The sequence below is a fragment of the Leuciscus leuciscus genome (genome assembly GCF_965113295.1).
Source record: "Leuciscus leuciscus genome assembly, chromosome: 21".
NCBI classification, from domain to species: Eukaryota; Metazoa; Chordata; class Actinopteri; order Cypriniformes; family Leuciscidae; genus Leuciscus; species Leuciscus leuciscus.
Window position 1 is genome coordinate 29,554,562 of NC_138745.1, and position 15,929 is coordinate 29,570,490.

A 15,929-nucleotide genomic window follows, 5' to 3' on the forward strand; every position below is an offset into this window, starting at 1 on the left:
ATGATAAACTTTTTTGTCAAGAATTTTTCTTCATTACACCTTGACTTTTTGAGCACAAAAAATATGCAATGCATATGTTATGGTGTGTAGTGGATTTTTCCCTAAACCTGACTATCTAGCGTCTGCAAATCGACATTTAATTAATATAAATCTGGCGTCTTCAAATCGACACCCATAGCGTCTTCCAATCGACACTTAATAACCTTTATACTCTAGCTCTTTGCGTCTTCCGTCGACAACTGGCCGAGTCTCTTACTCTAACTTGCTTGCTTCCCTAAACTGACCTGCTGCGCAGCAGTAATAATAGACAAACAGACCTTAGCAAATGTCCTTTAAATGCTTTTAATAAACGGCCAGGAGATCTTCCCGAGCAGTTCTCAGGGAATCTCTCCCAAGAAGCAAGGCCGGAGGATCTCAGACAAATTCCATTGAGACTCCCACCGTAAAACACAGATACAACAGTTTTTATAGAATCGAGAAAACAAATAAGACTAACATGTCACCTTCAATATGATTGGTTCAACTGGTTCAAAAGCCCCAACCTTTTTCCTCTGTCACTGGCACAAGCAAACTCTGTTTTAATGATGACTTAAAGGGATAGTTCACTTTGAAATTAAATTTTGGTATGTTTTAGCTTACCTCAAGGGCATCCAAGATGTAGGTGTCTTTTTTTCCGCAGTAGTTTCAATTTTGATATTTTTAGGTCAAACCGTTCTTGTCTGTCAGTCATATAATGCAGGTCGATGGTCACTGTCTAAAAGAGCATGCACAGAGTCCAAATTAAAACAATTCCCCATCGTCCAAATTAAACAATTCCCCATCGTAAGTACACATTGATGGCCCAAGACACGAAACGAGCGGTTTGTGTGAGAAAACGAACAGTATTTATATAGTTTTTACCTCTTGTACACAGCCACGTCCAAGTGATCTGAGAGCGCGGGCGGGTATAGATATATACAATAGATGTCGCCTTGGCTACGGCAGTTCATTGGAACGAAACCGTAGCCAAGGCGACATCTAGTGTATACCCGCCCGCGCTCTCAGATCACTTGGACGTGGCTGTGTACAAGAGGTAAAAACGATATAAATACTGTTCGTTTTCTCACACAAACCGCTCGTTTCGTGTCTTAGGCCATCAATGTGTACTTACGATGGGGAATTGTTTAATTTGGACGATGGGGAATTGTTTTAATTTGGACTCTGTGCATGCTCTTTTAGACAGTGACCATCGACCTGCATTATATGACTGACAGACAAGAACGGTTTGACCTAAAAATATCAAAATTGAAACTACTGCGGAAAAAAAGACACCTACATCTTGGATGCCCTTGAGGTAAGCTAAAACGTACCAACATTTAAATTCAAAGTGAACTATCCCTTTAATTTGTTAATCACAAGATGTCTAGTTTCATTTCCCAAACTATGTTATTTATACACACATACGCACACACTCAAAGTTTTCCATTGGTTTCGTACAATACATCCTGTTCCAATGTTAGATGTTAAATAAGGTTAGATGTTAGAAACATATTTAGTTTAATATACAGTTTAAAATTTCTACGACAGGTGCCATATAAAATGACAAGATATGACACCTTAATCCAATTTACAGGATTTTTTATAATTTTTTTGTCAACATTTGTTTTATAAGTCAGGTCCTGGGCGGGATGAATACCAGTCCCTCGTTGCTGATGAATCTGTTTTCATTTGAAACATTTAGTCTGCGAGCAGTGAGCCATGTAAAAGAAAAGAACAACTCTAGCGCATGTGATTGAGCTAATAGCTGCCGTGCATCTTTTTCAGATCCGTCCCAGAGATCGGATTCATCTGCATCACATACTTTCTTTTTCACAATACTGACTTGCTTTATTTTTCTCATGAGTCATCATGAGAGAATTTCTAATGGTTGCAAATCACAAAAATGCTACTAAAATGCACATTTTTTCTCATTCTTACAAATTTTTTTATAAATGAAGTCATGATGTCAGAAGCTAATCAACATCAATGTAAAAAATAACAGTCTGCTACCTGTGCAACCAAACAATTGTTGCACTAAACACATCCTCATTTTACATTTTGATCAAAAGCATGCCAGGCTCCCGCAGACAGAATAAGCTCTTCCTATTGTTCATGAAATTCCTGACCCATCATGACCCCCTCTGTTTGACGTGATCCACCCACACTGTTGGCTCTGCGATCCCAGCTGTCGGGGGTCTGGCCACTAGTTTACACACCATAGACACGACACAGACTAGATGCCAGTTATTGCTTCAAAGAAAAAAATTAAAGAGTATTTTACCATCTTTTTTTAGATTACTCCATTTGATTACTTTTCACATACCGCAATTAAAGGCTTAGTTTACCTTACGCTTTAACACATTAATTTAACCAATAAGTTATGGGGAAAAAATAACACGTTATAACAATTAATGCATTTAACGCACCCACCTTGGCCCAGACCATCTTAATAAAGTTGATTGCTGACGAACATGATGCAAGGCAACAAATCACTGTGTGATGGAGCCTATAGAATGTGGTTAGAAGGGTCCTAAAATTCAAGATATTGGTGCAAAAATGTCCTTGTGTGGGTTTTTGTTTCATATTTATATCATATGACATAGTTAAACAATATCACATGAGCATTATGTGCAATATCACATGAGTACTGTTTTTGTTTCAAAATGCTGGAGTGCAAATGGGATATTGATTTTATACAACAGTTCAATAAAGAAGTTAATATCATGTTATATTTATCACAATATTGTCTTTTTTTTGCTAAATTTTGCCAATGAAAATATGACCTATAAAGCCAGAGCAGAACTGTTGTGCGTCAAGTTTCGTTTCTGAATGAATCCGCGTTTTGAACGAGTCGGGTGAACCAATGATTCAATGTTGGTAACCAAACTGAAAAATACTAAGACATTTCTAAAATTATCTTCTTTTATGTTCCACAGAAGACAGAAAGTCATACAGGTTTTAAACTACATGAGAGTGAAAATTTTCACTTTTGGGTAGACTGTTTCTTTAATACCCATTTAAAACCCGTTAATCTCGTGATATTATTTAATTTGTGCATTCATGCCATATCTGAGCTGAGTTGTTGCTTAAAAGTTTATATATTGAATAAAATAAAATATTTCGTTCTAAAGCTACTTTTTGGAATGTCTATTTGATGCTTTTCTCATTTAACACAATAATAACTTTAAATAATCTTTTGGGGTAATTTTTGGATTAATTAATCAGCACATCATGTAATTAATTTGATTAAAAAAAAGTAATCTCTTGACAGCCCTAGATAAATATCCTTCCTTCGGATGAGACGTTAAACTGAGGTCCTGACTCTCTGTGGTCATTAAAAATCCCAGGATGTTCTTCGAAAAAGAGTAGGGATGTAACCCCGGCATCCTGGCCAAATTTGCCCCCTGGCCTCTGTCCATCATGGCCTCCTAATCATCCCCATATACTGATTGGCTTCACCACTGTCTCCTCTCCACCAGTAAGCTGGTGTGTGGTGGGCGTTCTGGCGCAATATGGCTGCCGTCGCATCATCCAAGTGGATGCTGCACATTGGTGGTGGTTGAGGAGATTCCCCCTTTCATGTAAAGCGCTTTGAGTACATAGAAAAGCGCTATATAAATGTAACGAATTATTATTAATTATTATTATTAGATTAGATTAGATTAGATTAGATTAGATTAGATTAGATTAGATTGTTTATTTAGCCACACGACAATGCCGGTGGAATTTGTTTTCGGCACAGTATGTTTAAGCTCTACATCATCATACATTACAAACAACAAATAGACAGTACACTTCACAACATGTAAAAATACATATTATAAATATATTTTATGTTCTATACTGAAGAAAAAAAGTCATACAGCTTTGAAACAACATGAGGGCGAGTATGATATCCCTTTAAATTTTAACATTGAAGTCTTCTCCTCAGCAGAATAAACACCTTTTTCTTAAAAAAATAATAAAATTCATTCCATGTGAATAGTTCTTTTTGTGCTTACAATTTGCAGTGCAATTAGCAAATTATAGCATCAATTACCTGTGTTAATGTGACAACTCAGCAAGATGCTGTATTCACACCCATTACTAACCTCAGGAAAAGCCCAGTTGGCATGAACGCTATCTGACATAGTCAGAGATGAGTCGAGATCTCACATACTTACCACAGACGAGGAGGAGATAGAGCGCAACAGGTTGGTTGAAATTTCTGTCATTCACTTTGCATCCATCCATACATCAGTGTCTGCAATGTCTGTGATGTGAGAAACAAATCGCAGTTCTGACAGAGTTATTTTAAATCCGACCACACTTAATGCTGCATAATGTCAACTCGGTATAAGAGTGCACTCACTCAAACATTTTAGCAACCCTATTTATGAGTACAACAGGTGGTTTTCCTAATCCATGTGTTTCCAAGGACAGAATAAGAACCTTGCATTTTTGTGTCTGCACTGTGTTAATAAATGCGTAGGACGAGCTTTTTCCCAAAAGTGATCTTCTTTTGATGCTGGCAGAATTATCATCTTTTTTTTCCCCTTGGCAACAAGGCTTTCGAAAACATGTTGATTAATGTTGTGTTCTTGCAAACACTCACACGTAATCTAATAACTGCTCGTGCGTTTTTACAGTCATACAGCAGTGCATGCTGGGAATTGAGCTACACATGACACATTTCAAACGTGCAGCTTAGTCACTAAAGGCAGATGTGCTTACAAAACACTTAACATCTGTTTGCACATTATTGTGGATATGTTATTTTTTTATGTTCCGCTGTTGTATTTTTTCCATTATACAGCTATAATAGGAAACAAACCTGGTAAAAATAAAGGAAAGAAATTCAATTAGCAACATGTAATCTTACCGGTTGAGTAGGAAGGGGGTTGTGTCATGTTCTAAAATAAGACTGGAGGGTGGCTGGATTAAATTAGCGCAGGGATCTAGCTGGATAATGATGATGATGATGGTTCTTCCTGATTGCCTGTCGTTAGATGGGACTGTGCACATGGAAGGAGATGGAGAGTGGAGCTAAGATCATCACATAGTTTGTCACTCGGAGTGACTCAGGACCGTATACAGTTTCAAAAACACAAGCCTTAGACCATAGGACCAAAATGGTCATGACAAAATAATTAATACTTCTAGCTTTACTAGATCAGGATGAGGAGAGATACATGACAACAGTGTTTATTCTGCTTTTTGGGGAAGGATGTCAAACATTTTTGTTGTTGCTCTGGTTTAACACTTAGCTTAAAGGGATAGTTCACTTTGAAATTAAATTTTGGTATGTTTTAGCTTACCTCAAGGGCATCCAAGATGTAGGTGTCTTTTTTTCCGCAGTAGTTTCAATTTTGATATTTTTAGGTCAAACTGTTCTTGTCTGTCAGTCATATAATGCAGGTCGATGGTCACTGTCTCAAAGAGCATGCACAGAGTCCAAATTAAAACAATTCCCCATCGTCCAAATTAAACAATTCCCCATCGTAAGTACACATTGATGGCCTAAGACACGAAACGAGCGGTTTGTGTGAGAAAACGAACAGTATTTATATCGTTTTTACCTCTTGTACACAGCCACGTCCAAGTGATCTGATCTGACGTGTACGCAGACTGGTGCATAGATATATACACAATAGATGTCACCTTGTCTACGGCAGTTTATTGGAACGAATGTCTTTAAGGCGACATCTAGTGTATATATCTATGCACCAGTCTGCGTAAACGTCAGATCAGATCACTTCGACCCTAAAATTTACATAAATCCCGCCCCCGGGAACACACAACACAGGGGGTGAGGCCATGTTGGGCTGCTTTAGAGAAGAGGAAAAGTTGTTGTCACTGTTTTTTGCATCCCAGAAAAAGGTTGTCCTAAGGCCTATGAACTTAGAGAGGTTAAAAACATTTTTAACACTGTTTCTGAACATTATAACCTCAACGTTGGTCTGTGCGCTGCACATTTTATGGAGAACAGCTTCCAGAAGAGAGTACAATGCAGGCAATACACACAAAAGCTTGTCCTGAAAGACGTAGCCATTTCCATTTTGTCAGGACAATCTGTTGTTTATGGATCACAACTTGTAAGTATGTCTTATTATTTGTAGTTGTGTTTTCTATTAACAGTTCCAGTTATAAGTTTTATGTTGTTGCTAAGCTATGACGTAAAGGAAGTGCAAAGCCATAGACAGTATATAAACTGGACACAGCGACACCATTAGATTCAACGGAGACAATTGAAGTCAAATAGAAGCACTAACTTCCTGATGGTCGAGCGTACTGCGCAGTAGGGATGGGCGTATCGATCCTGTGGTATCGATAGATCGATATACTCGCGCTACTCATTTGGCATCGATTTCCTTAAAAAAATATCGATATAAACTAACAAATTATAATTGGGGGTGTATGTATCACTTTCAGCTGTTTTAGATTACTTCCTAAAATTACTATGTGCCGGGACACCCCTGGCTGTACCTGACGGCGTATTGAGCTGGCCCATGTCACGTGACAGGAGACGAGCGAATGAGCGACATTGTGCGACACAGCCGACAACGACACACACACACACAGCCAAACAAGGCCACCAGCCCAGTAAAGTGTGACGACATATCTCGAGTGCACTAAAGGCGTGATGGTGTCAGACCGTTTTCTAGTAAATTTTTCCAAGTTAATTTTCTCAGGGAACAACTGTCTTTGTTATGCAGGTTTATAGGAAATCCTAGTTTATTAGGATCTTTATGACGTCTTGTTTTTGCTTCAGTGAAGTGTTACATGTTTACTTCTACAAAGAGGCTCGAAACATAACATTGTTATGATGTATTAGGTTGTTTTTTTTGGTTTGTTTGTTTAGTTTTTTTCCTTTTAGCTTTTTCTACCAAGATTGGTCTTTTTTCTTTTTTTTGATAAATAAGAAAAGTGAAAATGTGTATGTTTTTGTTCATATTTAATTTATTTCATTCATATTTATGTTATTTTTGTAACATTTTATGTATTGACCATAATACATTTTGTATAAATGGTCTGTATTTGTCTTGTGATTTGTCTTAAATGTAAGAATATTTTTACTGACAAAAACAAAAAAAATGTACGGTATCGGTATCGATATCGATGAAAATGCAAGAAAAAGTATTGGTATCGTATCGAATCCTAAAAGTGTGGTATCGCCCATCCCTACTGCGCAGACTCAAACTGAGCTTGACGACGTAGATGTGACGTGAGCAACCCGTCTGTCTTCTAGTAGCTGTGTCAAGAGAAATCTGAATCATTCCCTTCCGAATCTTGCAGAGACGGAGAGTGTGAGTAAGAGCTGTCCATGAGCTAGGAGCAGGAGAAACTTTTGCTAAGTATTCTGATTAATTACTTTGTCATTTTGCCTCCACGTCCCACCCAATTGCGCGCGAGCTTCTCCTCCTGTCCATACGGTAATCTCTCTACTGTGTGACAGAGAGTCGCGTGGTTATGACGCAATCGTTAGCCTATTTTTACAAAAACGGCTTCTACGGGGCCATAACGTAAGATAGAAGGTAATGGAGCCTTTTATACATTTTCGTGTTTCTTTAGAAATAAATAATGGACAAATGGAGTCTTTAAACGCCTCAGATGTAAAGTTATTCGCTGTCAAAGTGACGCCAAAATGAATGGGAGTCAATGGGATGCTAACAGCAGGTGATGGTCCGCTAGCCAATGGCGGCGCCCGGGGAAACTTCAAAATAATATAAGGTAGCTGCACGGGTCTCAAGCTGTCTGGCGGACATCTCCACATGGATGAAGGAACACCACCTGCAGCTCAACCTGGCAAAGACTGAGCTTCTCGTCCTCCCTGCCAATCCGTCTCTACAGCACGACTTCACCATCCAGCTAGAGTCATCATTAATCACCCCATCAAGATCGGTCAGAAATCTTGGAGTAACGTTTGATGACCAGCTGACCTTCACAGATCACATTTCAAAGACAGCTCGATCATGCAGGTTTGCACTGCACAACATCAGGAAGATCAGGCCTTTCCTAACTGAGCATGCAACACAACTTATCGTCCAGGCCCTGGTCATCTCTAGGCTTGACTACTGCAATGCCCTTCTGGCTGGACTCCCAGCATGTGCGACCAAACCCCTACAGATGATCCAGAATGCTGCAGCTCGTCTTGTCTTCAACGAGCCCAAGAGGGCCCACGTCACTCCTCTGTTCATCTCTCTGCACTGGCTACCTCTAGCTGCTCGCATCAAGTTCAAGGCACTGACGCTTGCTTACAGAACTATCACAGGCTCAGCTCCCTCCTACTTTCACTCACTCCTACGAGTCTACATCCCTACCAGACACCTACGATCGGTCAACGAGCGACGTCTCGTGGTTCCATCACAGAAAGCCACAAAATCACTTTCCAGAACATTCTCATTTACAGTTCCATGCTGGTGGAACGCTCTCCCCACCCTCATCCGGAATGCAGAATCCCTGACAACATTCAAAAAACAGCTGAAAACCAATCTCTTCCGTGAGCACTTAACCTTATAGAAAAAAAAAAAAAAAAAAAAAAAAAAAAAAAACCTTTCCCTTTGAAACATCACTTATCAGGCTTATGCTACTCTGAATAATACCTGAACTTCGTATTTTGAGCACTTCCTGCGTTGTTGTTGCTTTTGCCTCTTTATGATGACTCGCTGAACTTAGTCCTAATTTGTAAGTCGCTTTGGATAAGGGCGTCTGCTAAATGACTAAATGTAAATGTAAATGTAAAATATAAAACCCTGCCCCCCTGGGCAAAGCTTTGTCTCCGCTAGCCTGCTAACTAACATTACAGTATTTTAATGTTTACTTGAGCTTTTGTAAGCTCTTGTTTTTGTAAGACTGTTCACCACCCCTCAGGAAAATTATCCATGATTTTGTGATCGATTACTGTTTGTATTAACATAGTTTTCCATCAAATATGATTAAATGGTGGATAACATCGTATCTAAAAGAAAATTACAAAAAAAACTTTGAAACGTCCTGTGAAATCCATGCTTGCAAATCCGTTCAGCACCTCTTGTTCGTTAACATTGTTAATCGTTACCATTACATCAGAGTAGAGCTCGCTGTTATGAAGGGGCGTCACATTTCCCGAACACGCTGGGCGCTGCCAATCACAACACACTGGGCCAGTTAACCAATCACAGCACATTCGTACAGGGGCTTTATCGAAAACAACACATTCAACCAGTCTGGGGAGAGAGGATCGAGCTGTAATTATGTAAAATATGTGAAAAATAATGATTTTTTTTTTAACAATCAAGCATGGAAAAATATTCTAGTAGGCCTACACCCCAAAAACAAAATCAAGACCTCGTAAAAATTATAAAAGGACCCTTTTAAGGCATTATAGAACCTTAAATATAATGTTTTTCTGTTTACAACAAAAATGTTCCAGGAAGAGATGCTTTTTTTATTTATTGCAAAAAAATCGTCATTTGTTCTCATTTTGAGTTAATATGAACCCTATTGTAAGTCAAAATTTGTGAATTGTTGTAAAGAGGACACGTATATGGTTAAATGAAGACCTCTGTGCTATTTGAGTCCTCATTCAGCCTTGTCTAGAGGTCGGAACTATGATTAAGCTTAATAAACACTGATAAAATAAAAGCAAAGATGATTTCCACTGTCCTGATAAAAAACAGACAAAAGCTCTCAGGATGACAGTGGTAAAAATAAACAAACCAATACCAGCTGATTGATACAAAAATAAAGAAAGAAAGAAAGAAAAACCTGGATGTGCGTTCAAGGGTAGAATTTCACAATCTCGATTATCTTTATCAGAATATGAAGATATGTGTGATTAACACTTGAGCTATAATATCGCAGCTGCCCAGCGCTGGCTAAATTCTCCCTACAACACAGATCTATTTCAGTCAGGAGTATTATAGTGGGACAGATGGATGGAAAAAAGAAAAAAACCTACAACTTCATCGTCTCTTCACCAACATTACCCCAGTGACCCAGGAGATGGGAGAGATGACTCAGTGAGGAGATAACCCCATCTGATGTATGGACAGATAAATGGCGTTTCAGGTCAGTGGACTTTGAGAGACATCACAACAGTTCTCAAGTTCTCTTGAACTACTGAAAGAATGTTGTGGCAGCCACAAAAAAGACTCAAGATTAAATTAAAATCAGACATGCCTTGTTTTTGCTGGAAAATTTTTGACCTAAAACACTTCCCAGCCTCTCAAGATCAGGGACTTGAAAATTCCAATCAAAATCATTTCTGCTTTACCGGTTCTATTCTATCCCACATCTAAAAGCTGCAGTTTATAAATGTGAATGACCAGGGAAACATTTGTTCGGTTTTAACTCCTGTGCCAGGTCCAGATTGCCTACCAGAGACCAGCTGTTGAAGGCCTGAACTCTGCTTCACACTGTGTGATTGTCCCGTCAAGGTCATGTCTGTATGTGCCAGGTCTATCTCCTGTCCATCAGGGCTAATTCGGTCCTAGGAGCTCTATTTATCTGCCTGTCATCTATCTGCCTGTCATCTATCTGCCTGTCTGTCTGTCTGTCTGTCTGTCTGTTTGTCTATCTATCTATCTATCTATCCGTAGGTTTGTCTATCAGTGAGTCAGTGTGTCTGTTACGGCATACTTGGTTCAAAAAGTCACTGCTCGCTATTGATATAGGCTATATAATCTAATAAAATGTTAGCATATATGATAATAACTTCTTTTTTTTTAAATGAACATTTTATTTAAAACCATTTTATTTGAAAAAATAACAATAACTAGTAATATATATATATATATATATATATATATATATATATATATATATATATATATATATATACATACACACACACAATTTTTGTTCAATTAAAGGTACATTATTTAACTTTTAGCCCTCTAGCCCTTAAAAAATGAAACTGCATGTATTTTGTGGAAGAACATTGTTTTGGTTGTGCTTCGGCTCTGCATGACTGCACACATTCCCTTCTAGGCTTAAGAGATATAACCAGTTCAGATGGAAAGGATCTCAAGCTGTCTTCCTGAAGACATTACAGTAGCTTTACCCAATAAAAGACATGGTAAATTCCAGCATAGCGCTACAACAAGCGTAATGAAATGACCCTTCCCAATAGATAATGCTTTAATATGTTCGAGAGCTACTGTATATATGGCAATTTATCTGTTCAATAAAATACCTTACATCTGTTCTGTGTTTTTTGAAAGTGGGTGATTCCCCAGTGGTTGAAGATTTAGCAAATCCATGTCAACCTTTCCCGCTAATTGTGACAACTATCCTATGCCACTCCCAATCCATATATGCGTCAAAGTTGCCTGGGGAATTTTTATCTATTTACGGATATGACAGTGACGAATGCGAAAACCATCCCGACAGGTCTAAAACATAAACACTTAACAGGCTTACTATAGTGAATCAGGGTAAGACAAAAACACATTTTGGATTAAATGTAGATGTATTGACTCATTATTTAAATTTAGTTCATTTTAAACAAAAAGTTACATAGTTTACCTTTAAAATTACTGACATTCTTGACAGTGATGAGTTTCAGTTTCCTCAAGTCTGATTGAAGGGAGCACAATGAAATTCCACAGATGTACCTATTTAAGGTGCAAAAATGTTCTCAATTTCCTCTTTTATGAGGCTGTCATTTACTGTCAAGTGTAAAAATTGTCCAGGTATCATCTGGTTTTATAACTGATATATAGCGCTATAAGGTTTTTGAGCCAGAGCTAAATATTTGGTCTTATTACTTTTAACAGGATGCTGTGAAACAGAGCAGACGGAACATGGAATTAAAACTTTGGGTATCCACGCATTTGACCTTTTTAACGGAAGCTTTAAAGTCAAACGTATAGTTTTTCAGACACTGCCTGGGTTGGTAAAACTGCGTATCATTCTCCTTTGAAACTTGTAATGGCTTTGCCAGATCTTGTACGTACGTTCTTTTTTTTTTTTATCCTAAATTCTGCACTGCTTTCCCATTACCATCAAGCCTCATAAGAACATGACATTACCATTCAGTTGTTGTCGTACAGCTCATGCTGAATTTTGCAAGATAATACAAATTTAAACATTTCTGCCAGGTCATTATCTGGCAATTTTACGGAAATTTACGTTAAACATAAAACACAACACAATGTGTAATTCAAAATACAGGTAAAACTCGTAACTTCATAAACAGGTGTGCCCTATTTTTACTGATAATTATTATTTTATTTTTTTACAGTGCAGTAAAACCCATTCCATAGCACACTGTATGCAGCCTGGGGCTTCATTCACCCAGCAGATGCTAGAAACTTTTGGGGACTGATTTTTTTGTCATTGTGTGCTGCGTTATACGAGGGCTAAACCTAAAATCCTCTCAAAGTTTTAGTAATTAGGTTATCTCATGAATATTTACATGGTTGCATAATTTACAGTTCAGTCCAGTTATTGGGGACATCCTCCGATACAGGTGTATGTGTACCAAATGTTCCATTATTCATCTCAACAGCTGTTTTCCAGGCATTTCACTTTGCTTATTTATGCAATATTCATGGAAAATTAGTTGCACCCATATCAGCGACAAGTCTCCCACCCATCTCTTGTTATGGCGATAATATGACAGGGCAGGGGCTGAGTGAGCTTCCTGACACTGAAGCCACAGACAGCAAACTGAAGCAGACTGGAATTAAAGCAAAGATTTCTGAGAAAGACGCTAAAAATGACACATGCTGCCCAGTGACATGTACCCTCCACCACCCCACCACCCCTCCACCCCTCGACCCCTCGCACTCTCTCTCGCTCGCTCTTATAATAGGAAACCTCCATCAGAAAAAAAGGTTTTTGCCTCTATAGCAAAGAAAAGACAATGACTGTGCTACTGTGTGTGGTGTCATATTTTCCAGAACAGCAATTTCTATCTAACTGTTCCTATGTTTAGCTAACATATATTCTCGGACAAAAAATTGCTTTAATCGACTGCTGTTTTTATATTTTAAAATGACTTTAAACGTCATTGTAAGAATAAAACAGATATACTGACATACAGCTGCTATAAAATTGTCTGAAGCTGCTATAATAGTATTCTTTAAAGACATCTTCAGCTCTTCACATAAAAATATTTATTCTTGTATTTATGCATGTTTCCTTAGTTTAAGCTTCTTTTATACGTCCCAGAGGTTGAATTCAACCTGTTTGTCGTTTTATTAAGGTCACATTAAAAGTGTCTTTGAAACTTATACCTTCATTGACATTTTTATTATGACATTTTTTGCAATATTTCATATTTAAATCATTTATAGAATGGAGTATTGGTGGTTTATTTTCTCTCTTTCTTTAAATTTCACTTTCTGATTGCACAATATGTTCCTTGATATGTCCTGACCTTGTTTATGGTACTTTTCTGGGAAAGAGTAAGGGTTGATTATTTGCATTCATGTTCATGTTCCGTCATGTCTTGCATACTTCATATACCTTGTAAAGAAAGCATTCTACCAGTTTTTATTTCGATTGTCATTTCTTGTAAGGTGCCGTTGCAGAGCAGGAGATCGTGTGAAACAGGAATAGTGTGCTCAATAAACAGACAACACTGTGAAGATCACAGGCTTACGGCAGAGCTCGGAGTGTCTGATAGAGCAGTTTCCCAGACGGTGGCTTGTTAGAAGGTTTTTTCCGGTGATAGTTTGGTACACGGATTGTTTTATGTTGCCTGGACAGGGGCCTCTGAGTTCAGCATTGTTTACCCTCTCTTCAGATCACAGCTGGGCAGAAAATCTTAAAAGAAATCACCTGTTTGTGGACAGATACACGCAGATACACTTAAACCTGACTTCAAAATCATGAACCTTTTTGTGGACACAACCGAGATTCCTTTTATACATTTTAGATACATTTTAAGGCCCTTAAGTGAAAAGGCCCTTACATTTTTCCACATGGGATAAATAAAATGATTAAAGGGTTAAAGGATTGATATCATGAGGAATAACATTTTCCTTGATCTTCGGAGATACAATGGTTCATTTTGCTATGAAAACATACTGGGTGCCCGCTGATAGCACTGTTTATTTGCACGTGGATTGTTTTAGTGGCCGATCCTTCTCTAAAGGAGTTATCCAAATCATGTAATGTCGCAAAATTAGTTTTGAACACAATTGCATGCTGCAATTCCTGATCTTGCAAACCTATTCTGAGTGCTGAGCTGTGGGAGATGCAGCAGACTACTGTGATGTTTTACTTTAAAGGTGCAGTAAGCAATTTCTGAGAAACACTGTTGATATTTGAAATCAACCCAAACAAACACACACACCTCACTTCATTGCTCCACCCCCAAAATGCACGAACACACAATGCAAGAGTGGATGTCTTTTTATCATTGATGACCATATTCCTCTGACCTTTTCTCTTTTGTAATGTCTCTCAGCCATCACTCTTTCTACAGTCTTTCTTCCAATCTCCCTCTTGCTCACTCTCTCTCCTCCCCTATCATGTGTGGACACGCCCCCTACTGTTGATTGGCTCACTCTCTCTCCTCACCCATCATGAGTGGTCACGCCTCCTACTGCTGATTGGCTACAAGCGTGTTGTGGTGCTCAGTCCAATCCACTTTCAACACTGTTTCTCAGAAATCGCTCACTAGACCTATGTTGCTATGGTTCTTGAAAATGTACTGATACATCTCTAAAAATCCTCCAGATTCCTGCTTTAATAATTCATATTACAATTATTATTATAGTATATTCATTTTTATTTGTATATGAAATCATTTATTTGCATTTGCACCTTTTCCTAAAACAAATAACCAAACTAAAACTAAAAACCAAATGATGCCTGATTTTGAAGCAAAATCATGTTTGAAAATATATGTGAAGCTCATGGGAGAGGGTGATTAAATAATGAAATTGCATTAGATGGAACCATTAATAATGAATAATTAATCCTATTAGATTGCTTTGATACATACCTTTAAATGACCCAAGAATACAGAATTTTCAATCTAAATAGATGAGCTTAACCTAAAACATTTATCAGAACCTTTAAGTCTCTTGAAGCTTTGTTGGAGCATGTTCGACTTGCATGAGAAATCTAAAAAACGCGGGTGGAGTTATAGGAGACGAAAAAAAAAAATCACCTACTAAGCAGTGTTACTCATGCATCTTGCCCAACAATGTGATCCCTTCAGACAGGAAGTACAGACTCAAAGCGCCTTTCCTGGTCACCGCATTGAATAATTCAATAAATAAATGGAATATTAAATGGTGTGACCGGAAAAAGGTGACACCCTATTCCTTATTTTCCCACCAGTGTGACAGCCTGTCCCATACGATCCAGAATCTAAAGCCTCCCCTCTGTGCGAGATTTAGTGTGCTCTCATTTCCCAAAAGCTCTTTAAACTTTAATTTCTTTTATATTTATACTACACCTTTTTAATTTGTTCTTTGGCTTATAAAGCCAATCCTGTTTCACTTTAAATGTTCTAGACTCTGCTGCATGTAAAAAAAAAAAAGAAAAAGCTTTATATATCTGTAGCGATATACATACTGTAATTGCCTCTACATTGAAAAATATTTGTGCATTTACAATATATGATTGGCTTCTAGTTGCTGTACTTTCATAGTCATGCATGTTTAAAACATGTACATGTTCAATTTTGAAATATTGAAGGGAACTAATGCAATGTCCTGTGCCATGTTTTTAGATTAAGGACGTGGAAGTTACAACATCTTAGTGCTTTTGCATTACATAATTCATTTTTACCGCTAGTCGCAGTCGAAAATCCTGAATTTTATACGTAAAGTATTTCATGGTCAGAAACCTTGAAGAAAACATGTTTCATTTTGTTTACTGATTGTTCTTCCTGTCCATATCTGCATCAAGATCTGCTAATGACTAATGCTAATGAACAGAGCAGATGAGGTCACACACACACACACACACACACACACACACACACA